The sequence below is a fragment of the Ambystoma mexicanum genome, chromosome 2q (assembly GCF_040938575.1).
Source record: "Ambystoma mexicanum isolate Mex_15411 chromosome 2q, UKY_AmexF1_1, whole genome shotgun sequence".
Classification (NCBI taxonomy): Eukaryota; Metazoa; Chordata; class Amphibia; order Caudata; family Ambystomatidae; genus Ambystoma; species Ambystoma mexicanum.
In genome coordinates this window covers 184359191-184384823 of record NC_090924.1, presented here as the reverse complement: position 1 = coordinate 184384823, position 25633 = coordinate 184359191, and positions in this window count along the sequence as shown.

The window sequence follows — 25633 nt, the reverse complement described above, 5'->3', positions numbered from 1 at the left end:
CTTCCAGAACCATTAAGGACAATATCGGCTCTCTTGCCCATGCACTTGCTGATTTCTGCAACCACTCTTTTCTAATGGATATCTCCCCTCCACCCTCAATCAGCCCCTGTGCGCCCCCCCCTGAAAACACCTTAGGCAGACCCCTCTTGTCCAGCCAACTACTGCCCCATATCTATCATCCCCTTCCTTGGGAAACTCTTTGAGAAGCTGGTCTTCCCCCAACTTACCCAGCATACTGAACGTGTTGGTTGCCTCCATGACCATCAGTCTGGATTCTAAGCATCTAGAGGGACGAAAACTGCTCTTCTGAACACCTGTGAGGAACGGCATGCATCTCTTGATTCCAACTCTCCAGCTGTTGTCATTCTACTTGATCTCTCCTTTACATTTGATACTCTCAACCACTCCATCCTCATAAAAGGCTCCACGGCACCCTAAGTATCACGGAGCGGGCACTGGACTGACTGGCCTCCTGCCTCATTGACTGTCCATCCCAGGACATCTGGGCTCTTTCTCCTCCCCATCTGCCATGTCCCGCAGAGCTCCAACCTCTCTCCCTGCCTCTTTAAAAATTATCTTGCCCCACTTGCAAACCACATCTCCACTTCTCCCCTATATTCCAGTATTACGCAGACAACACACAACTCTTCTTCAAACTTCCCTCTGACCCTCTCCTTACTTCCTCCATCATTCATGACTGCCTATCTGCCATTCATTCCTGGTGCACTTCCAATGATCTCTGTCTAAACACCAGCAAGACTGATATCCTTCATATTGGGACGCCTGCCCCCTCTTACTTCCCCTCACTCTGGCCATCGTCTTTGGGCTCTCCCCCTTCTTCTTCATCTGAAGCCAGAAACCTGGGAATTATCTTTGACTCCTCGCTTTCCATCCTCCCTCACATTCTGTACCTTGCAAAGGAGCCCCACTTTCAACTCTACCTCCTCAAAGGAATTCTTCCTCTCCTCACTTTCCCCCAGATGTTCAATGTCTCTAGAGCCCTTGTTCTCTCTAGGCTAGACTACTGCAATAGCCTTTTCCTTAGTCTACTCTCTTCATCTCTACGACCCCTTCAGCTAATCCAGAAAAGAACTGCAAGACTTGTCTTTGGCCTCAAGCCCATGGACCGGATCTATCCAGTCCTAAAAACTCTCCACTGGCTCCCATTTGCGGCAAGGATCAAATTCAAATCCCTCTGCATCATCCATAAATCTGTCTGGGGCCGGAGACCACGCTATCTACAACGTGCTCTCACTAAATACTCTCCCTCCAGATCTTTACATAACTCTGGCACCAAATCTCTGTATGTCAAACGCTTCGCTAAACAGTGAGATGGTGGCTGATCTCTTTCCTCGGCAGGCTCCCTCCTATGGAACAGCCTCCCCCTTTCTCTTTGTCTTGAGCCAGATCTCCTCAAATTCCAGAAGCTCCTCAAGACTTTCCTTTTCACCTCCTCTTTCACTTCCTCCCTCTTCTGCTAAACCCCACAGTTGCTGAGATTGGTAACCATGGCCATTAAGTGTCCTCTTGGGCCCTGGCCTCCCACACCCAATCGCCTTCAGTCTCCGCCCGCTCCCAGCACTTGCCTTGCAACCCACAGGCCTATGCCACTTCAGGACTGCACTCACTTATTTATTGGCTGCTGACCACTCACCTAGGCACTTACAACTGCTCACTCTCTAGCACCTACCTCCTGGTACATCTTGCACTTATTCCCCAATGCCTCATCCCTTCGCTCTCTGCGCTTGCGCGTTCAGAAGGCTCAAAAGGCCTAGTAGGTCTGCCTCTATCTTTCATTGTTCTATTTGATTTTCATACCCATGTTCCCTCCCTGTTGCTCTGTGGGCACTTTGAAACATAATTTACTTGATGTATAAGCACTTTACAAATGCACAATAAATAAATAAATAAACATGTGGTGATCCATCTCCAATAGCCTGGGCAGAAGCCATATTGCTGCTGAGTTTCTCCTTGGTCCACGTAATGTGGTCAAACATCCTCTTGTAGACCACTTCCACAGTGCACCTCTTAACCCCACAGGCATTGATGAGATTTGTGACCTCCTACAACATCCTGCACTGCTGGATAACAGAAAAAATACTGCCATCCCAAGGGTGCAGGTCGACCTGGTGTTCATCAATGTAAGATGTGAAAATTGTTAACTCTTCACTGTTGAAGTGCTTCTTCTTTGGTGGCCCCTTCTTCTTGATCTGTGGCACTTCGCGAGGTTCTGCCTGTGCCTGCTCTGCATGCTGGCCCCTCATAGTCCTAGTGGGCACTGGTGGTACTGGGGTATCTCTAGCCTCACCACCACCTTTAGCAGGTAGAACCTTCTTCTTCCCTCATCCCCATCTCCGTTCTCTATGTGGAGCCCTTCATGGTGCAATGCAATCGTTAAGTGAAAAAGTTCATCAAAGCAATATGAAAGCCACGTTTAAGGAAAGGTACCTCAAATATCACTGCCTCCACACATTTCAGGAATTCTGCTATGTACCCCAAAATACTGCTGCCTCTGTTCATGCCAGGAAAAGAACATGCAGGTTCGAGGTGAACATGGGCACACTATTTACAGCATTATGCGCATATACGTGTGCCGCATGCAGTACTTAAATTAAACCCTTAGGGCATTACTCTGATTTTGTCAATGCTGCCTCATGGATATAGCTGATACATCTGTACCTTGCTGTTCCTCCTGCCTTGTGCCACTTTCTGCCTCCTCAGCCATATTTTGCCTCCAAAATCTACATCGCCTGCTGCCTGGTATTGTGTCACTGGCTGTTGACAACTTGCAATGCCTTACAGTGTTGGGAATTCCTCCATAGCCTGTTCTTCCCTGTGTCTCCTGACCACCTCATCTGCCACATACAGACTTCAAATCCTCCATATTACTGTCCCAGCCCCCAGTACAAGTACAGTCAGCACCCGGATTCACCCAACCAGCCTCAGGTGCACCTAGTCAGCTTCATTGACCAGCCCCCCCCAAGGTGGCGAGGCTGACGGCTGTAAACTTCTCTGCTGCTGAATTTGGCATCCTGAGTGAACAGGTCCTTGCCCATTATGATGCCCTCTTAAATCTGCAAAAGCAGCTGGGGAAGTGTAAACGTCATAGGATCTGGATGGTCATCAAGGCTTGTATCGCACAAAAAAACTTTGAGGGAGGATCATTTCTTTATGATTTTTACTTATTTTTACAATAGATGTGTAGACTATCAGAATCCCTTAGCAGAAGAGCACCCTTTCGCTGTGCGGGTGTCTGTTCCTAGGTCGGCAGAGATGGGCCTCTTATCTAATAGGACAGGACAGAAGGTGCCTTTCCCTGCATCTAAAAGGTATATGGTTACAGCCTCTATTAGTAGCTAAAAAAGTGAAAGTGGCAAAATGAGCCTAATCTACTTGGATTCCGTTGACATTTTGTGGAGGAACAATTTCCTTATGGCAACATAGGCCCTATGTTTCTTTTATTCACTTTCCAGGAAGTGTGTCCACGGTCTGTAGGTCGAATGGTACTTTTCATGAGTCAGCCCATATGCTACAGTTTAAAAGCAATTTTCTCTTTCATTGTGGGCAAAAAGGTTGTCCATCATAGTAAAAAACATATACATCGGCTATATTGCCACATGTGTACTTTCCATGGGGCCTCTTGGGCACCCTGTTTTGAAAATGTATTTTTTCTTGTTTACACCCAATCAGGGTTTAGGAGGTAAAACCAGTTATAATTCAAAAGGATTTTCTTCTTTTTAAGGAAAAAAAGGGAGGAAGTGTGTTCTTCACTGCAACAATGTCGGTTTGGTCCCGTGTCTAAGTATTTTCAGGGATATCAGCCGTTCAGGTGGTCGACTGATTTTAATGACATTCTGGTGTTGGTCATCTTCATCAGGACCTATGATTTTCATACGTCTGATTAGATTGTATTATCCATTAGATATGGCAGTGGTTACCACATCCAACCTATTGAAAACAAGTCAAAAGAGGATTTTTGGCCTTGATCTGGTATGTGGGATGTCTTAACCCACTCATCCAAGCCCTGCAACAACACTAGGCATTGCTGGCAGCAGAAACATCAGAATGGCGACTGGAAAACATGCTGCTCGCCAGAAATCACCAGAAAATGCGCAGTGAAAACCTGAAAAATAGGCTGCCATCCACTTATGCCTATCTGTCACTCTCACTTGATTCCCACGGAGGCGCAGGTCTGGCTTCGAGTGCTGATGCTTCTTCAATGGTGAAGCGCAGGACTCTGAGGATGGACAGGTAGGGCCCCTCTACTCTGGCTTCTCTGGCTCGCAGGAATAGTCCCCTGTGCGTGAAAAGGGAGTATTACCTACTGACGGAATAATGCTCAAGCCTCCCACTCCCTTCTAACCCTCCACAATACCCTTCCACAATTCCCCGTGAAGTCTCACCTTAGGGTCTGGAAGGATGAGTTCTCCATCCTGCTTCTGATGCAGGGGCGCGTTGAAACCCAGCTACTTCACTGGATTGAGGTTTGATGGGAGTTCAAATAAGCTTGACCATTCAGGTAAGGCGCTGTAAGAGTTCTGTAGCAAGTTCAATAGTTAAAGCTTAATAATAATGTTCATTTTCTTATTGCAGCAAGCGCTAACGCTTATGTCTTTTCCCCCTTAGGGGCCGGGGTTCGGAATGACGGAGATATGGCGCCGACCCGAAGTGAAACGTGCAGTTCCAGTAAATGACAGGTAAGTTCTGGATGAGCGTTCGGGTAATGTCTTTGCATTAGCTCATTCAATGTCTTTGTCTTTTTTCCCCCTAGGGGCCGGGGTCCGGAATGCCAGGAAGCGGCAGGACCCGAAATGAAATGGGAATGACCCAACATGTAAGTCTTAGAAGGAAACTGAGCTTTTCCTATTCCCTTCCTTCTCTCACCTTGTGTTCTTGTCTTTTTCACTCTAGGCTCTGGGAAGTGGCTGCGGATCCGGTTGATCGCTACTGAAGATGGAGGTGCCCAGGAAAGGTGAGTGAAAAGCAGCGCTGCAGCGATCGAAGCGAAATGCTTTTAAAAATGATGTCTTCCCTTTCAGGATCGTCGGTGTGATGTCTCTGTGATGCAGCTTTAGCAGGTAAGGTCTTCTTTCTCTCCAATTCTCTCTTATCTCCCTTTGCAGGTGACCCAGGATGCTGACAGGCGTGGCTGAAGTCCAGATGCAGGAGCTGACACGGTGAGCGTCCAGCTGCGAGGAGCAGAACAACGTGAAGCGTGAGTTGCTGATCGGGCGTGGTTTAAATAGCTTTGGAAGAAGTTCCAGGTATGTATCCTTCCACCGATCAGGTATGTATCCTTCCCCGACCACACCCAAGTGGAAAGTAGTCCCACAGGTAAAGTAGTTCCATTCAGGCCTCAAGAGGGCCTGGATGTAGCAGCATGGTCTGCATCAGGTAAGTGCACATTAAAACACTTGAACACATGTCTAGCTTTATGAGCCTGGCGCCTAAGGCGCCAGGACAGGGGTCCAACATGAGGCTGGCGCCTAAGGCGCCAGGACTGTGTCCAAAGGGCCCCAGTTTGGGCCCGCTGACACTTCCCTGGGGGGAATGATGCCTGCCTCTGGGGTTGCTGGGTCGGACCTGGCTCCTTGGAGGTAGGCATCATGACAGTACCCCCCCTCAAGGCCCCTCCCAAGGTTGTTCCCTCCGGGGGTTTTGGCTTGTTCGGAAATCTCCGGTGGAACCTTTGTATTAATCGAGGTGCGTGAACATGGTTACTAGGCTCCCACGATCTCTCCTGAGGTCCATATCCCTTCCAGTCAACAAGATAGAAGAGTTTTGACTTTAACACCTTGGAGTCTAAAATGTCTTTAAATTCGAATTCTAATTCCCCTTCAATTTGAACTGGGTCTGGAGGCTTGGACAGTCGGGTCCCTGGTTGTACTGGCTTCAAAAGTGATGCATGAAAAACTGGATGAATACGCATGTTAGACGGTAAATCCAGTTTAAAGGCCACAGGATTGATTATAGCCTTGATGGGATAAGGTCCTATGAATCTGGGATTGAAGGTTTGCGGGCCCTTGAGGGGTAAATGTTTCGTTGCTAGCCATACCTGGTCTCCTACTTGGTAAGGAGGAGTTTTATTTCGGTGCAAATCAGCGTTTTCTTTATACTTTTTCTTGGCTTGCTGTAAATGAGTTGCAGCTTCTTTGAAGGCTCGGGTTATTGTGGAATGCAGATGATTTACTGCGGGCATTTCCAGGGTCAGAGGTGGATCTAGGTCAGAGGTCCGAGGATGGTGACCATACAAAGTATAAAAAGGAGTTTGTCCGGTTCCAGAATGCACTGAATTGTTGTATGCATATTCTGCGATCCAAAGGATGTCTTTCCAATTTAACTCGGATTGGTGTAACATGCACCGAAGATATTGCTCGAGAGTCTGATTGGTTCTCTCAGTTTGTCCGTCGGTCTGAGGGTGGTGGCTGGTGGATAACCGCACATCTATTTGTGCTAGTTGGCAACACTTCTTCCAAAAATGGGAGATAAATTGACTTCCACGATCCGAGAGTAATATGGAAGGGAAACCATGTATGCGAACTATATTCTCCAGAAATTCCTTGGCCAAGGTGGAAGCTGAGGGCAAACCTTTTAAAGGGATAAAGTGGGCCATTTTGGAGAATAGATCCACAATTACAAGGATAGTGTTGTAACCAGCACAAGGAGGCAGGTCAGTTGTAAAGTCCATTGACAAGGTGTGCCATGGTGCCGGTGGAATATCCAAGGGTTGAAGTAGGCCGGCTGGCTTTTTCTTTTGACCCTTGTTTTGGGCGCAAATTCCGCAAGACAATACAAAAGACTTTATGTCTTTTCTCCAAGAAGGCCACCAGAAGTGGCGTTTGATTTTTTCCTCCGTTTTAGCGATACCAGGGTGTCCTTCCATTAATGATTCATGATGATGGATAATAACAAGTTCTTGCAATTTTTTACTTGGCAGAAACAACCTCTCCTGGAAGTAGGGTAAATCATCCTTAACGGTGTAATGAGGACCCTTTTGACTACATTCCAGTAAGGCTGAAGAGTCTAGAAGTTGTTTTACTTGCGTTTGGATGTCCTCAATAGTTTGCAATGAAGTTAGGCCTAAGATTCTTTGTTCAGGTATGATTGGCACAGGTTCTAAACTCGAATTGGGTTCTTCCATGCCAATCCGGGATAAGGAGCCTGCTTTACCATTCTTGCAGCCAGGGCGATAGGTAATTACAAAATCAAATTCTGCAAAGAATAGAGCCCATCGGAGTTGTCGTGAAGATTGAGCTTTGGCCGTCTTTAAATACTGTACATTTGTACATTTCTGTGGTCTGTAATTACGGTGATGGTGTGTCTTGCCCCGAGATGGTAGTGACGCCAAGCCTTGAAAGCAGATTTAATAGCCAGTAACTCTTTGTCGGTAATTGCGTAGTTGATTTCAGGAGGAGAACATTTCCTGGACCAAAATGCCACAGGGTGTAGTTGGTTAGTTTCTGGGTCTCTTTGCGACAGGACAGCTCCCATGGCCGAACTGAATGCGTCGGTTTCCACATTGTAAGGGAGATCTGGGTGCGGGTGCTTCAATACAGGTGCAGAGGTGAATTTGGTTTTCAGGTCCTGAAAGGCTTGTTCGGCCTCAAGAGTCCATTCAAAGCGTTTGTTTTTCTTTAGGAGAGCTGTGATGGGTTGGACTGTTCGGGAAAATTCCGGGATGAATCTTCGATAGAAATTGGCAAAGCCGAGCATGCTCTGAACTCCCTTCACCGAGCTAGGAGATGGCCATTTGAGGATGGCGTCCACCTTTCGCGAGTCCATTCGGACTCCTTGAGGTGTCAGGATGAATCCGAGAAACTCAACTTCTGTGGTATGAAAAACGCATTTTTCGAGCTTTGCAAATAGTCTGTGCTGGCGCAATTTCTCAAGAACTGCCCTAACATGTTTTCTGTGATCGGATTCTGAAGAAGAGTATACCAGGATGTCGTCAATGTAAACAATGACACAGACATCGATAGGTTCCCGAAGAACATCATTCATAAAGTACTGAAAGGCGGCAGGTGCATTGCACAAACCGAAGGGCATCACCTGATATTCGAAGAGCCCAAATTTGGTGCGGAATGCAGTCTTCCATTCGTCGCCTTCTTTTATACGCACAGGTGATAAGCTCCTCGGAGATCTAACTTGGTGTACACACAAGCGTCTTTCACCTGGTCGATAAGCTCAGGGATCTGGGGCAGAGGATAACGATTCTTAATCGTTATTTGATTTAGGGCACAATAGTCTATACATGTTCTAAGGTTGCCCTCTTTTTTCGGCACGAAGAACAGAGCTGAGGAGACAGGAGACTTGGACGGGCGAATAAAACCATTGGCTAGGTACTGATCTAAATACTGACGCAAATGCAGGTTCTCAGGTTCCGTAAGAGCATAAATCCTACTACAAGGTAGTTGAGCATTGGGTACCAGATCGATTTGGCAATCATAAGACCGATGGGGAGGTAACGTGTTAGCCTGTTCCTTCTGAAAAACGTCTTGGAATTCTTAGTATTCTGGCGGTAGCTGTACAGGGGTGGAAGTTGCTGAGGCTAGACCCATAACTGAATTTCTTGGATAACAAGTTGGTTCACAATCAGGAAAACCTATCTTCTTTGCTCGCCAGTCAATTCTGGGATTATGTATTTCTAACCAAGGAATTCCAAGAATTACTTGAAATTGTGGGGCCTTGATCACATCAAACACGATTGCTTCCCGATGTCCATCCTGACCCACCAGTGTCATTTCAACAGTGGAATGCGTTACAGGCCCTGAGGCTATTTCGGTTCCATCTACTGTAGTAATGACATCTTGGGTTACTTTCGGGCGGAGAGGGAGCTTAATCCTGGAAGCCAATTCACGGTCTATGTAATTTCCAATAGCTCCACTGTCGATGTATGCTTTTATAGCATGCAACTGCTGAGGCTGTTTTGGGTCCACGAGCACCATTGGCATGACAAAATGCGAGGTCAAAGAGTTTGTTTTCAAGCTCGGCAAGCGGACCCCTACGCTTGTCGGGCTAGGTCGTTTCCCGAATCAGGTGTCAATAAATTGTTATCAGTGGCTCCAACCACCTTCTTAGGTGGTTTAACCGGACAGTTTCGAAGAAAGTGACCGGAAGTCCCGCAATACAGACAAAGTTGCATTTGCCGCCTTCTCTCTCGTTCCTTCTGCGTTAATGGTCCTTTAACACCGCCGATTTGCATAGGTTTGGATACGTCGGTACTCTTGGAGTTAGCGTGGGTTTTGATCGGTACTCGGGTTTCGTACTTGAACCGATCTGCTTTTCTATTTTGAAGTCTGTGATCAAGTTGAACCACCAAGTCTATGTAGTCTGCGCAGACATGGGGTGGATCTACTATCTGAGCTAGAACATCCTTAAGCTCTCCGCGCAGGCCTCGATGAAACAATGCGATCCTTTTGTTTTCTGGCCATCCAGTTTCCACAACCAGTCTATTAAAGGTGGCAACGTAGGACAGGAGATCCTGATTACCTTCTCGTAAGGATAGCAGTTCGTTATCAAGGGCCTGTCCTTGAGAGTGTCGAGCAAACAATCTTTCCATGCTGGCCTGGAAACCCTGAAAATTCTGGAGAATGGGATCATCCTGATTTACCAATGGAATAGACCAATCGGCAGCACTACAACTGAGGTAAGATAGTATAAAGGCTACCTTGGTCTGGTCGTTAGGGAAGGCCCCGGGTCTGCGTAGAAAGTGTAAACGACATTTGTTCATTAAGACGGCATATTTCTTGGGATCCCCCGCAAAACGTTCAGGCGGGGCCAAAGGCATGTGTCCAGGTAGATTGATTTGTACCGGGTTATTCAAACCCATTGATGTGGAAGTACCTCCGGAATTAGATAAAGGATTGTGCCCTGCCTGGGCCTGCAATAACCTTTTGGCCAGGTCATCTGTTCTTTCCTTGGATAGGATCAGTTCTCTTTTGAGAGCGTTAGTCTCCTGGCGGGCTGAGTGCACTTCTGCCCGTAATTACCCCAAAAGCTGGGCCAGCTGATCTATCTCGGAAGTCTCCATAGCGCCCGGGTGGGAATATGTGGGTGGGCTTTGCGTTCTGTCACGCTCACCTGATTCCCACGGAGGCGCAGGTCTGGCTTCGAGTGCTGATGCTTCTTCAATGGTGAAGCGCAGGACTCTGAGGATAGACAGGTAGGGCCCCTCTACTCTGGCTTCTCTGGCTCGCAGGAATATTCCCCTGTGTGTGAAAAGGGAGTATTACCTACTGACGGAATAATGCTCAAGCCTCCCACTCCCTTCCAACCCTCCACGATACCCTTCCACGATTCCCCGTGAAGTCTCACCTTAGGGTCTGGAAGGATGAGTTCTCCATCCTGCTTCTGATGCAGGGGCGTGTTGAAACCCAGTTACTTCACTGGATTGAGGTTTGATGGGAGTTCAAATAAGCTTGACTATTCAGGTAAGGCGCTGTAAGAGTTCTGTAGCAAGTTCAAAAGTTCAAGCTTAATAATAATGTTCATTTTCTTATTGCAGCAAGCGCTAACGCTTATGTCTTTTTCCCCTTAGGGGCCGGGGTTCGGAATGCCGGAGATATGGCGCCGACCCAAAGTGAAACGTGCAGTTCCAGTAAATGACAGGTAAGTTCTGGATGAGCGTTCGGGTAATGTCTTTGCATTCGCTCATTCAATGTCTTTGTCTTTTTTCCCCATAGGGTTCGGAATGCCAGGAAGCGGCAGGACCCGAAATGAAATGGGAATGACCCAACAGGTAAGTCTTAGAAGGAAACTGAGCTTTTCCTATTCCCTTCCTTCTCTCACCTTGTGTTCTTGTCTTTTTCTCTCTAGGCTCTGGGAAGTGGCTGCGGATCCGGATGATCGCTGCTGAAGATGGAGGTGCCCAGGAAAGGTGAGTGAAATGCAGCGCTGCAGTGATCGAAGCGAAATGCTTTTAAAAATGATGTCTTCCCTTTCAGGATCGTCGGTGTGATGTCTCCGTGATGCAGCTTTAGCAGGTAAGGTCTTCTTTCTCTCCAATTCTCTCTTATCTCCCTTTGCAGGTGACCCAGGATGCTGACAGGCGTGGCTGAAGTCCAGATGCAGGAGCTGACACGGTGAGCGTCCAGCTGCGAGGAGCAGAACAGCGCGAAGCGTGAGTTGCTGATCGGGCGTGGTTTAAATAGCTTTGGAAGAAGTTCCAGGTATGTATCCTTCCACCGATCAGGTATGTATCCTTCCCCGACCACACCCAGGTGGAAAGTAGTCCCACAGGTAAAGTAGTTCCATTCAGGCCTCAAGAGGGCCTGGATGTAGCAGCATGGTCTGCATCAGGTAAGTGCACATTAAAACACTTGAACACATGTCTAGCTTTATGAGCCTGGCGCCTAAGGCGCCAGGACAGGGGTCCAACATGAGCCTGGCGCCTAAGGTGCCAGGACTGTGTCCAAAGGGCCCCAGCTTGGGCCCGCTCGCACTTCCCTGGGGGGAATGATGCCTGCCTCTGGGGTTGCTGGGTCGGACCTGGCTCCTTGGAGGTAGGCATCATGACACTATCTTAGTGAGCACCGGAGACCACTGCCAAAAACCATCCTTTGGCTGCTCACAGAACAAAATCTCTGCCAAGGAATACAGAGCTGTCTCAAAAATCTGTTTTTATTTGGTATCAAATTTGCTAAATTCATGGCTCACAAACCACCTAAAAAGATCCAACCTCACACACATCATTATACTGCAAGAATCCACATAAATCCAATGTCAGAAAGAATCATGTGTTATTAGAACAAATTCCACTTTTAAAGATATTTGATGGAAAGACAGCTGTCAAAATGGGTGTAGTACCGTTACACGCCTCTGTCAGGTGCTGGCGATTTATAATTCTGACAGCAGAGCTGTGTTTCAGAAGTTAAATATGCCAAAGAAGAGAATTCCATCAAAGTGCCATATAGAGTGCCACACAGTGATGTCATTGTTGAAAAAGACTTGATTTAAAGATATGTTGCTTATTGTGAGTTTATGATTTTTTTTTTACAAGGAACTATGTTGCAATTGACTAGAAGGTAATCTGATTTAGTTAAAACTTCAAGAGGCCTTCTGTTCATGGGAACCCTTCACACCTTATCCCTAGACAAATAAGCTTTCTTCTGCCCTTGGCCAAGAGATTGACAGACTGGTGTGAACAGGACTAGCCAAGGCACCCTGGCGTGTTTCTCTCAGTCAAGACAATGAGGGCTTTGGGATGAATAGAATATGCTGATTTGGGTGTGACCGGTCAACAACTGCTCTGGGAGAAACAAGACATGTGACCCTCTCAGGCAGCCAGATTTAGGGGCGGAGACAAACCATTGTGGATTCAGGTAGCCCAGCAAATATATGTTTTATAAAATTGTATATAATACATTTTACCAAGCTGACAAAAACATGAAACTTTGGGATTCTTAAAAAGAAAATTTCACCCACAATTTGAGACTAAGCTGGACGCTGTGTGATGTTCTGACACCAAACCCCGAAATTATTAATATTGCAGCTGCACTGTTTTTGGTATAAACATAAGAATTGACAGGAATGTGCCCAGAGAGGATATGTATGTTTGTGTAAAATTTGGTTCAGAACCAATATTGGGAAACCCACCAAAAGCGCGAATAAGTTGTCATTTCTGAACTAGAGCTCTTAGGAAGATCAGAGTTGGACAAGAATGTACCTTAAGTAATTTGTAATGTGTATATGTAGTATGAACAACTTGTGTATCTGGGAAATATGTTTTTGGGTAAAATTGATTTTCTCTGTAAAAGCAAAGAGGAGGGATTTCAGTTAAGCCATAAACATGACACCAGGTGACACACTGATTCTTTCTCCAGTCAGGGGACAGAGAATCCTCTAACCTATCAAATCCTTAGGGGGTTGGGCATAGAGAATGAGCCTACCCACCCACTTTGGAAACACATAAAAAGAGACTGTTTAGGACAGATAAAAAACACTCATTTTTCCACTACTCACCGATTCCTGCAAAGCACTCTGCCAGACCAGATCCAGACAATATCCAGACTGAGAGTCCAGACTCCAGATCTAGATCCAGAGACCAGAACTCTAGAACCCAAACTCTAGAACCTTGAAGCAGAGAGGCCTAAACCAAAAGCTGAACTCTTCTCAGCAGGCCTGTAGAATCTAGCAACCTGATTCTCACATTCAACAGCCGGGCTGAGCTGTTCTATTCTAGCCAAGAACCCTGTGCTAGAACCAAGGACCAGACCCAGAAAGCAGAGCTGTATCCAAGACCCGTCAGATCCAGTTCAAGAGGCCGCAGACTGCCGTGCAGTGCTGAATGCAGAACCCACAGGGCCTGAGACCTGTCCGATTACGAGAGTGAAGCCAAACCCCTTGACCAAATCTTTGACAAGGCCCATTCCATTCCAAAGCTAGGAGTGAGTATCTAGTCTAGAACTGTCCATAACCAATCCCTTAGTTTAAAGTAATCCTCTTCCAACCATTTTAGCCTATCCAGAACTGCATTATAGAATCCTGTGTCCATCCTGTTGATTTCAAATCTGTAAAGCACATCTGTCATTTCTGAAATCTTGATTTTATTTCTGCAAAATCTACCTTCACAAAAACATCTGTAACTTTTGAACCGCACGTCCTAGAAGCGAAATGTAACTGTCATTTTAAAGCTAAGATCCTAAGCTTACCCAAAATGACATTCCAATGCATTATAGTTTTTCTCTAATCAGGATATACGCACGCGGAAAAATTGCTGCGAATTGCAATTTGGCTCAATTTCATTTTCTGTCAAAATAGCTGCTCCTTGTTCTCAATTGCTGAAATTCGTTTTCAATTTGATAATCATTCATGAACCAATCTAAAGTAACTATCACTCATCCTGAATCTCTTTTAGTAAATTAAATCATTTTTGCATATTTCCCCTTTCACTACAATTATATTCAAAAGTATTTTTGCCTGTTTTAAAATCATACCTGTTTCTCTAAGCTTGCTGGGGGAACTGGAATTGAACTGCATTCTTGACTGTATTCTTGAAACCAGTGTGCCCTCATTTCCATCTCTTCATATTGCATAGGGGGGAGTGAGTAGTCACAGGGGAAAAAGTGATCATATTATCTTTTGATTGAAATCATATTAAGTCTATTTCTGTGTTGCATTCTTCCCCATTATTGTAGTTTCCTGAATCATATAAAGTATTCTCTGCTACAGTATCCTTCATATTCATACTCCTAAGTGATTAAAGAGATTGTTAATTTTGTAATATTACCCATTGTTGATTACCGTCCATATTCATAAGCGTGCTATTCAGATATTATGTTGTTCATAAAGTGTGATATATATATTGTTTAATTCTTCAAATAAACCTTTTAATTTGCAAAACAAACCTACTTCTTGGCTCAGTGAGGTCAGGGGGATTCAAATAGAGGGGCGTTATACAAGGGTTCATCATCCAGATTTAAAGAACTTTGACATAAAAATATATAAATAAGGGCTTCCATTGGGCATCCCATCCTAAGCATTGACTTAGTTGGATTGCTGGATTGAAGTCACTTACAGGTAGGCATACATTTCTTTTATGTGCCGATTGCATAAAAATTCCTTTTTGGTAAGATCTAATAGATTTAATAATGCTCTATCTGGTGCCCAATGGGCGCCCACACTCACACAATTTTTTAACATTCTCTCTTTATACAGTTCCCACTTTGTGGCATAGTTCAGTTGGAGGTACAGTTCCCACGTTGTGGCCCAATAAAGGTGAAGGTTGTGTAATATGATAATTACCTTCATCGCAGATTTAGTGAAATTCTGGGTGGTGGTTAGTTGTACCCTCTGGGTCTCTATTCTCTGTGAGACACGTTACGGCTTTAGTAGGTGGTGGCTGGATCCCCTAAAAAAAGGGGGCGGGGTGATGATTAGCCATTGTTTCTTAGTATGTATCCTAACAGCCTTGTATCCAATTCATTCATGGAACTAGTCTCGTTCCTAACGTGCACCATCAGTAGCCTACGACTTCGCCCCTGTGGGCTTTGTCATAGAGTTGTTTGCAAGTCGGGTGCCATGTCACAAGGTCCCCCTGTGGCGACTAATGCTGGAGTATAGCCTATGGTAAGTCATATCAACAATTATACATGTGTATGTAGCATGCGATCTCGGTCGCGGCTTCTTTAGTGATACATATTCCAGTCCCTTGGGACGCGCTGAGTGGGCAAACACTGTGTTCACATTTGCTTTATAATGAGCGCCACTTTTCATTTCTTGGCGCGACACATTTGTACCTATGTGTTCAGAGCTAGAGGTCTCATTTCAACACTGTGTGCACATACTGAACTGCTTGGAAATTACCTTAAAGTTGGGCGATTCCTGCCAGACTGTCGGGTTGCGGCTGTGTGGATCATGCTCCCGAGCAACAAATCGTTGCTAGGAGACACACCGATGCCTTATATACGGAATTGTCTATTTCAATCATCTGAAGTCTGTCAATGCCGTCTGCCATTTTGGAGTGGACGTGAGTCCATGAAGATGTTTTTGAATCAGGCCAGATGTAGGCCGATTTGGTCTGACGGTGACCTCACTTATTGATCACATCTAAGCACCCTTTGTAGCTGTGCACTTTCATGCTAATAATAGTATAATAAATTACCAATAGGTTGATTCTTGTTTTTTCACAATGATAATAGTGGAATTAATGTAAATCACCACTCAGGTAATTCATGTGAGGGCCACAGCACAAGTAGTTACTTGTGTCTGATATTTTAGTTGCATGAAAGATGGGCGTGGAGATGGCACATCAATTGTGCTGGTGTGTCATAAGTGGTATTAAAGTGTGAGCTGACATACACAGGTATTTTACATTTATCACATGGTATTAAACGTGGTATTAAAGTGTGAGCTGACATACACAGGTATTTTTACATTTATCACATCCAGTCTTAATTGTCCCGATGTTTATGTCATGGCTGCCATCAATAGGAAGTGGGTGGCAGTCCATGCACTGGACAATGCCAAGTTGCTCTGGGAGTACCTGAATATCCGAAGACAGATGAAGGGGAAGGCGGCCCTTGAGTCATGTGGAGGTGGCTGCCATTGAGTGGCACTGCTTCATCTCTAGATCCTCAAGAGGATAAACGCAGTGCTTCATGTCAAGGTCCTTGACCTGCAGGCTTGTATCCAAGCTGCTGGGGAGTTCTCACAGGGTGAACAGTTCCACAGATTTAGAATGTCCTGGATGAGTATACAGGAATTGAGAAAGTTAGTGCTTTTCACATCATGTGTGTTACACAATTCTTAACTAGAATACAGCCTCATGCACACACTGTAAGTATGTCATGGTGCACATCTGTGAAGCAGACAGGCAAAGGAGTGAGCTCTGGCAGCTTTAGGTGACAAAGGATACTCATGTGCATGCAAGGTGAGATGCTGACAGCAAGGCATGAGACAGGGATACAACCCAGATTGAGATTTTGAGGCCATTTAAGCAACATTCATGCACACCGCCTCTATAGGTTGCTCAATTATGGAATGATGATTGCATCATATCCACTCAGCAGGTGAGACTGACCCATGTGTTTGGATGTCTGGGCATAGCAATTTAGTGCATTTGACAACATGGTTCACCATTGGGACCAGTCAAGCCACTGAATGAGGGGCCATACATGGTATGACATCATGACCGTTTTTTGTGTTTCGACCAACATCATTACTGGTTGATTCTCTGCAATGGGTGCATGTACGTGTTCCATGCATTCATGTTTGATGGTCAGGAGTGCATGTCGCAAGATGTGGTTTAATGGAGATGTGGCTATGATGCTATGCACACATGTGTCCAGATGCCATTTCCATGACCCTGCCTGCAGGAAACACTTGGGTCACTGCTTCATTGCTATTTTGATATGTAATGAGTTGTTGACATATGTATGTGGCCACACATCAATGTGCTATGTTCACATGTGCTTATCTCGTCATTGTGACTTGTCATTTTCCTTTGACTTGTGAGACAAAATGCATTCAGATTTCCAAGCATGGGACTGTGTGAGAGAGGCAGTTGCTTGTTGACTTATTATGACTGCACGCTACTGATACTACTGAGGGGAGACCGCATGTATTGACACTTATGATTAACTCCTGTGTTGTATATTCCCTTTTCCACAGTTATGGCAGCTGAAGGCGGGGGTACAACCTGTGCTCTGGAGCTGCATACCAAGGCCAATGCCTCCAGATGCAAGTGCAGACCCCATGCACACCCAATTACATCCACCTCCGTGGAGGGAGGACAATGTGCCTGGGAGAACATCACATTCTGATGGCACTGCTGCTGAGCAGAAGCCTCTGTATACCATTATCGGCAGAAAAGGGACAGGGTTGTGGTGACGTAAACTCAGAGGGGCCCCAAGGCATGAAGACTCCATTGGAAGTGCTGGGTTGATGGAGAATAAGAAGGAGGAGGCCATTGCAGGCCTGTCCACAGCGTCAGGTGGGGCTACCAAGGGGGATGTGCAGGTTGCACACTTGGCCTGAGACAGGAGACTGAGCAGTCCACGTGGAGGGGTCAGCACATCCTCTTGTCCCAGGGCCATCTCCTGCAGCACTGCCCACCATCACTGATGCCTCCACCCAGACAGATTGCACATTTCTGGCCTAGAAGGCCATCCGGGATGCAATGCTGAAACTGTTGGTGGGTGGCTTGAGGCAGCAGACATCTATCTGTGATGCTGTTCTTGCAACTCTTGAGCTGCTTGCATGGTATCACTGTCAGATGGGCTTCTTCTTGTCACAGCTGGCCACAGCAAAGCTTGGTGGTGGCCTCTCTGGACAGGGCACTCCAATGGTACTGTCCTCTTCCTCCTCCTCATCTGTGCCCCAGTCAACATCCACTGAGGCTTCCATGTCAGCCAACATCATAGCCTCATGCGCCCCTGTCCTGCCATTGGAGAGCCTAGATGTTCCTGTGTCCCTTGTGGAGGTGGAAGCCCATACAGTGGCAGATCTGGTGGTCACAGAACCTGCCCAGGAACAAACAGGAGGACAGGCTGAGGAGGAATCCCAGGAAAGTGTTGGCATTGCAGGTGCAGTACTCTCCCGATGCAGACTATGGTCAAATTGGAGGGTCTACATGCACCAAAGACACATTTCCAGGAAACAGATAATGGTGCTCGGGAGGCAAATCCATGAGAGAATAGCTTCCAGGAGGAGGAAACACGGTGCACGTAATGCAGGAGATAAGACAGCAGGTGCATGCCCTGGTGTCGTCTCAGGTGGAGTTCGTAAGGCAGCATGGTGAGGAGAGGCAGCTGGCACATGGTGCAAAATTTTCCAGGGCCAAGGCTGAGTCTGAAGATCAGTTTGCGTGGGCTGCCATTCTGGACGAGTCTTGCTGGTAAGTAATCCTTGATGGTGTCTAGTCAAAGGATCGAATCCAAAGGGTCGACAGGTCAAAGGATCGACAGGTCAAAGGATTGTTTTTTTTTTTTTTAATTATATATATTTTTTAGGTTTTAGTTTAGGGAAAAAAGGTGTTTTTTGGCAAAAAAAGGGGGTTGGGGGAACCCCCCAAACCCACCCCCCCAAAAAAAAGTGAAAAAAAAAAAATCCTTTGACCTGTCGACCCTTTGGTGTCGATCCTTTGAACTGTCGACCCTTTCACTGTTGATCCTTTGACCTACAACCATCCTTGATTACTTCTTTCCATTTATCCGGCCAACGCACACCTCACGCAGTGGTGCAGAGTACTTTGACAGCGCTATTTTCATGTTGCCCTAGGTGCGAGTCATGGGCAATCTATGGGCTGCCAGTTATTTTTTGGGTGCTGCATGTTTCTGCACGCATATCATTCGGTGATACAGCTCCCGGCGCAGTACATTTGAACTGTGCAATCTTGTGCTAGAGCTAACTAGGCACTTCGTATGTAAATAAGGCCCATAGTGTCCAAGTTAGGGAAAAAAGCTGAAGCCCTCGTTGCAATCACATTTTAAAAGGAATTGCAGAGTGTTTCTCATCTAGGCATTTCATTTTTTGCAGAGGTAAACATTTTTCTTTTTAACAATATTGTTATATTGTTATTCATAAACATACTACATGCTATAGACGTGTTGTGCTAATCCTGGACTGTTCACATAGCTATGCAATATCTGTAAATTTACATCACATGCCACTTGCACATTGATTAAGAAGCCCACTTTAAATATAATTATGATAAAATATGTGGAACGACATCTATGCTCACACAGCCAAAGTCTTCAGTGGTACATGAGAATGATTGCATTTAGTACAGCCTGCATGTTTTTCCTGAATGCTTATTTAGTTATACTCGCTGACACAGCCATTGTCCTCTGGTAGCATCTATGTGCACATAAGCATGGACATTTTCTTATCCAGTGGTGGAACATAATTGTTGTGTCCAAGTCACCCTTTATCGTGCCCAGAAGGAGCAAAATGGTATCACCTGGCAGTGGATACTGTGCCACCGGCTGTCCTGCTAGTAGGTCCTGACTTCATAAACAGGCTGCCGCAGCTACTGGTGCCCTGGTCACAGGTTTTTATTTATTTGCAAGGTGACGTGCACTGTTGCTGTACTGTGCACATGACAAGTCTTTATTGCATGTTTTCAAAATGAAAAACAGAACAAACACAACATATTTATTCCTTTGGTTTGAGCCAATCCCATGAACATTACACTACCAGAGACACCACGCCTGAGATATCATATTTGCCATTCATATTATGACATGCTTGTTAAAAGGTTGCACGCCCTTAAAATATGGCAAAAACACCAATTTTACGTAACCATGCCGAAAGTGACGCACAGACTGATTTGAAAATTGTCGTTAGTACTATTACCCATACTATCCTGCGTTACCTTCAACTTCAACAATTGGCATATCAGGGCCTGATTCTCATGTAGGCGCAGTGAGCATGCTAAACAGCATACTTCACTGCGCCTTTTCTTGATGACCAGGCACCACGGTTACTCTCAAGTGGGCCTAGGCGTCGTCGCAGTGCTCAACAGTGCACTGCCTGCAATCCGCCTGTTTCTGTGGAGAACAGGCGGATTGCAAAATCTCTGCAGCATTTTCGTAAAATAACGATACGAGGAATTTGTAATTTTACAAAAGTGCTGCCGAGATCACAGCAAGTAATGATCATTTTCCCAGGACTATTTCCTGCCTCGTGTGTCTGGATTAAGTCATACCTGATGACATAAGTCACGAGGTATTTCTAAACATGAGAAATCTCTTGAAACAAGGAACGCTGTTTCATGTGGCAGTTCTCCACAACAGCGATACCAAAATGGTGCTGTACTTGTGCGCAGGGGTCAAGTCCTAACAATTAAAGTGGGGGAACTCATCAACAAACGCAATGTGATGTGACGGCGCCAGAAATTAACGTATGAAGGTGAAATATGCACATTTCAATAAATTGTCTTTGCATAACCACCCAAATTGCACTGGACGAATGGCATTTGCCTTTGACAAAATCAACACACACACAAAACCAAGAGAGGATATTTTCATCTAATAGTGTTTTTGAAAATGTTAAAAGTTGTGCACGTTTTAAACTGCAAAACCAATACAAATGTTTTCCCTGGGGTTTGCAGCATTGAAATGGGACCTTTCACCTTTAGTTGTTATTTTTCATCAGGTTATATAATGCAGCGGTTAAGTGTCCGGCCTGCAAACCTACAGACTGCGGTTTGATGCCCAAGGTCGGCTTTAATTCATGAATTAAAATGTTTTTCATTTTAGCTGGGGGGACTGAGTCCACCCTCTGAAAAAAGTGGGTGGACTCTGTCCACCCGCGAGTACCCTCGATTTGAGCCCTGCTTGTGCGCCGCTGTGTGCAAAACTGGAGGAGTGCCACACGAATCGGCAGGCAAAATGCTGCATAATGAAAGTGCCGGTTGCTAGGTTGGTTTATCGCCCATCCTGGCAACCGGCACATATATTCCGAAAGTGGCGCATTTGTTCCAACTTCGGAACAATGAGCCACCTTCAGAATATGTGTTAAGTACCGGGAAGGTTGCTTTCTGCAACCTTTTCGGTACTTAACACCACATTCAGAATCAAACCCTCAGACTCTTTTGACAATCGCTATTCAGAATTGTCTGAGTGTTGCTGTTTCATAAGCTGCAATATGATGTTAATGGCAGCCTGTCTCCACAGCTCTCGTCCTCCCTCCTCCTTAGCTTCCATGAATCAGCATGTCCGTGAATGCCATTTTACAAATCCGAAAAAATATAAATACAACATCTTAGCAGAAGGCAAGTTACAAAAAAGACACGTTTTTTTTCAGAGAATCATGTTAGAGCTGCAATAGATGAGCCTGTTGTGGGGACATCACGGGATCTCGTGAGCCAGCGCTCCCAAGAAAATGTTGGAGAGTGTTGCCGCCAGTTCCTGGCAGAGTGCCAGACCAAGAGGTCGGCTCACAGCGCTGCTCCTATCAAGGACCCACTATAAAGGAGGCACAAAGAACCCTCTAAGTGCCAGCTTCCAGGGTATAAGTCCAAGGCCACAGGTGGCCACCTGGGGGCCCTGGAAGCTCACAGCATGCCATCCATGAGCACACCTTGCCTCCAGTGAAGCAACTGGAAGGCCCAGACTGGAACTGTGAGTAAACCCCCTGCCCTACTACAGTACAAGTTATGCCCACCATTTTGTCTTATTAATAAAGACATTTAAGATCCACCTCAGCGCCCTGTCGTCCGTAGAGACCACAACATAATTGGCTACAAGCATACCAAAAGACCCACCGGGCCACCCTGCAAGGCGCCACACTGCCCCCTGCGTTTCTCCCCTCACCTGGGAACCCGGCAATTCCGTGGATGCAATGGGAGCCCCTTTTCACCACGTATCTGCAGCCTGTGAGCGGCACGGGATATGCCGCGGCCAGGAAGAAGGCGATGCTGTTGAACACAATGGGGGTTGAAGGTCAGTGCATTTTTGCCACCCTAACAGCCATACTAGTAGTCGATGACGACGACGACGTCTACAAGGAGGCGACCCGTCGCGTTGTGAAGAGGTTCACCAATAAGGAGAACGTGGTGCTACACAGGCTGAGGTTCTACACCCGTAAACAGGAAGGGAGCGAACCCGTGGACGACTATATCACCAGGATGAGGGAGCTGGCTTCTCTTTGTGCGTTCGGCAAAAACGCAGAACAAGTTATCTGCGACATGCTGGTCGTTCACACTAACTCCAGAAAAGTGCAGGACAAGTTCATCCAAGAAAAAGAAGTGGCCCTTGATAAAGCCATTCAAATTGCCAAGGCAGAGGAAGAAACCTCCAGCAGGCGCAAAGAGGCGGGAAGCCACCTACCCGCACCAGAACTTGCAGCGCTGCAATCGAGAGGGCGCAGAGACAAGCAATCCCGCAACAGCCCCAGAGACAAAGGCACCAGACAAAAGGATTTGCCGAAATGTTATAGATGCGCCAGTACCAAGAACATGGCGAATGATCGTGACTGCCCAACCAGGAATAAGGAGTGCTCCAAGTGCGGACGCATTGGTCACGTGGCTCAGGGATGTACGTGGCGGGAGAAAACCGGTTCCCACGTCAATGGCGATCGTGCCTCAAGCGATGATGACGAGCTACAGGACAGACCCATGGTCATCATGGTCAACGCCCTCCACGCCAGGAGAGAAAAGCCCCACTGCAACATTAAAGTGGACGGAATGGAAACACTTGTCAAGGCAGATTCGGGATCAGACCTCACTATCCTCCCCATCGACAAGTATAAGGAAATGATGGGCCAAGCACAAGTGGAAATCAGAATGACCAGGCAAAAACTGACGGTCTTCGGAGGTGCAACTGTCAACCTGCTGGGCTACATCCAAGCCTGGATTGATTTCAAAGGGAGGTCTACCACCACCAAAGTGTACTTCTCGCCCAAAGGTCCAGCCGTGCTTGGATGGGTCGATCAACACAGACTCAGCATTAAACTGGATCCCAGCAATCCGGAACAGGTACTCATGGTCTCCTCAGGAGCAGCGCAAAATTTCAAGGAGAGGTTTCCTAGCCTGTTTTCCGAGAACCTGGGGAAAGTGAGAGACTTTGTCCACAAGATTAATTTGAAACCCAACACGGTCCCTGTGAAACACAAAGTTAGAGCAGTACCTGCCATGGTGAGACCTGCATTAGAGGCCCACCTTCGGAAAATGGTCAACGAAAGAACCATCAAGACCGTGGAATCCTCCAAGTGGTTGAGTCCATTGGTTCTAGTTAAAAAGAAATCCAGCAACAATCTCAGAATATGCATTGACTTGAGAAGCCTGAATCTAGAGGTGGTCTCCGATAGCTTTCCGCTCCCCAGCATCGTCAAAATTGTCCTCATGAGGAAAGAGGCTGCAACCTTTTCCAAGCTGGACATGTGTGACACCTATCACCAGATTCCTCTACACAAGTCTTCACGCCCCCTGACGGCGTTCATCACTCCGTTCGGCACCTTTCAATATACCCGCATGCCTTTTGGGTTGTCTTCGGCAGCGTCTGCATTCCAGAGGATGATGAATTCTCTACTCAAAGGACTCACAAATGTTTCATTCTTTCAGGACGACATCCTCGTGTACGCCAACGACAATGAAACCCAATGACAAAGCGCTCAGGGCAGTCTTGAGCAACCTTCAAGAGGCAGGCTTCCATCTACACCACGAGAAATGCGTTTTTGGAGTGAGCAAGGTAGAATACCTTGGGTACTGCATCTCAAGCGAAGGGGTGAGCCCCAAGAAGAATCTGATGGAGGCCATTACAGACGCCCCGGTCCGATGTCCAGAGAAGAACTACGCTCGTTCCTGGGCCTAGCCGAGTACTATACAAAATTAGTCCCAAGGTTCTCCGAAACCACGTCCCCCATGAGGGAGCTTCTGAAGAAGGCGGCAGCCTACTCCTGGGGGCCAGAACAAAATGAAGCCTTTGCTGAAATCAAAAGGAGAATTCTACACACACCATGCCTGAAACCGTTCAACCCTGAATGGGACACCTGTATCACAACAGACGCCAGCGCGTACGGGCTGGGGGCCACCCTGACCCAGAAGAAGGGCGACACTGAAAACATTGTGGCGTTTGCATCAAAAGCCCTATCATCAGCAGAGAAGAATTACTCCACCGTTGAGAAAGAAATGTTGGCATGTGCCTGGGCCGTCGATTACTTCAGATCTTATGTTTGGGGCACGAAATTTAGACTGGTCACCGACCACAAACCCCTCATCCATATGTTGAGCCCGGGTGGAACAAAGACTGCCACCCCGAGACTGGCCAGGATCGCTGCAAAACTGCAAGAGTACACATATGAGATAGCCCACATTGCTGGTTCGAGAAATGTGCAAGCGGACTGCATGTCCAGGCTCCTCAACCAAAACGCCCCTAGGACCACGTTCTAGGAAGATGAATGTGTCGTAGCCTCCATAGGTGAGTTGAGGAACGGCGAGTACATGGACCTAAGAGTTCGAGCAGGATGATGCTCTTAGGCGCGTCGCAGCCTGGGCTCACGAAGGGTGGCCTGGCGAAAGAGCAATCCCTGAAGGCCTACGTCCATACTGAAAGGTGAACGATGAAATCACCACCATGAACGGTCTCATTCTGAGAGGCGACCAAGTGATCCCGCCCAGCGGAATTCGCAAAGTGATCCTGTGCAGAGCACACTCAGGCCATCTGGGATGCAACATGACCCGACGCAGGATACGCGACGCCTATTGGTGGCCAGGCATGCATCAGGACATACGACAAATGGTCGAAAGGTGCCATGAGTGCACCAACAGTGACAAGCGTCTGGCTGTGAGACAAGCCCCTATGCTGCCCACCGAAGTCCCCAAAGGAGTGTGGTGCAAACTAGGGTTGGATTTCATCGGGCCCCTGGACAGCATGCCCCCAGAACATAAATATGGTATAGTCACAGTCGACTATTTCTCCAAATGGGTCGAAGTCGACTTCACCTCAGACATCACCACAAGCACAGTCATCGAAGCACTCACCACCATATTCCAGCGCGAAAGCCTCCCTGAGGAAATTGTGACGGACAATGGAGTCCAGTTGGTCTCTTGAGAGATGGAGAAATTCCTCAACCTCAACAACATTCGGCAGCGGAGAGCAAGTCTCTACCACCCACAGGCCAATGGCCTGGTCGAGCGGGCGAACCGCTTCATCAAAGGGGCGCTGCAACTAGCGCATGCCTCGGGCCTAAACCCGTACAAGACGGTCAAGGATGCTGTTACAGCCCACCGCATCACCCCCAATGCCGTCACCGGTGTTTCACCTTTCCATCTGCTAAGGGGGAGAAGCGCAGCATCCACACTGGTACCACCTTGGCTCTATCAAGTGAGGGCTGATGAAGATGTGGACATGGAAGATGTGGTTGTCCGCATGCAGCGTAACAAAGAAGCCATGAAGGCCCAAGGGGACATGCGTTGAGCCGCTCGCCAGACAGCAGTCAACAAAGGTGACCTGGTAAAGATACGTCTCCCTCACAAAGACACTTCGACCGGCTCCAGATACAGCAGTCCCATAGAAGTCATCGAGAAAGGGTCAAACCACATCTGCACCAGCGACGGAAGGAAATGGAATCTAGAAAGGGTGGCCATGTACCGCAGAAAAGAATCTGTTGAGCATCCACACTGGGAAACTGGAGAAGACCCAGACCAACAAGAGCCATCCGAAAACCCTCACCAGTCAGGAAGAGATGCCTT